We start from the raw sequence: 362 nt of genomic DNA, 5'->3' as shown, positions 1-362 counted from the left end.
TTGACCTGTTATGGCTTTTTCTCCTTGTGGAGAGCATTAGTGACCGTCTTCTGGACAGTTCCTGATAGCATATTTCAAAACATTTCCACTCTATCGTATTTTTGTACTGAAAATCCAGAAGAGATAAGTGGGAGATATTGTAAAAAATAAATAGTCACATGTGCAATCTTGCAAGTGGTGTGAAACAAATCAACAAAGTTGAGTATATATATTAAATGCTTCCCCACAGACTGATTTTTTTCCTTAAAAGAAAGCATGAGGAACCGGATTCCTCTCTATTCTTAAACATAAGATGGAAACCACCTCAGGGGGTGAGACTGATTTTGAGCGCTGACAAGATGGTGTCCCTCCCCAAGTTTGAA

The 362-nt window shown here is 38.4% G+C and overlaps 1 protein-coding gene across 2 annotated transcripts in view; it reads right to left on the bottom strand.

The window, feature by feature from the left end:
• Positions 1–362, bottom strand: part of atxn2 (ataxin 2) — a 26,820-nt gene that overhangs the window by 17,946 nt on the left and 8,512 nt on the right. The window lies entirely within an intron of this gene.

The sequence above is a fragment of the Poecilia latipinna genome, unplaced genomic scaffold (assembly GCF_001443285.1).
Source record: "Poecilia latipinna isolate Pla-1442-1.1 unplaced genomic scaffold, P_latipinna-1.0 Scaffold119, whole genome shotgun sequence".
NCBI classification, from domain to species: domain Eukaryota; kingdom Metazoa; phylum Chordata; class Actinopteri; order Cyprinodontiformes; family Poeciliidae; genus Poecilia; species Poecilia latipinna.
The sequence above is the reverse complement of the archived record's forward strand: the minus strand, read 5'-3'. Positions and strand labels throughout refer to the sequence as shown.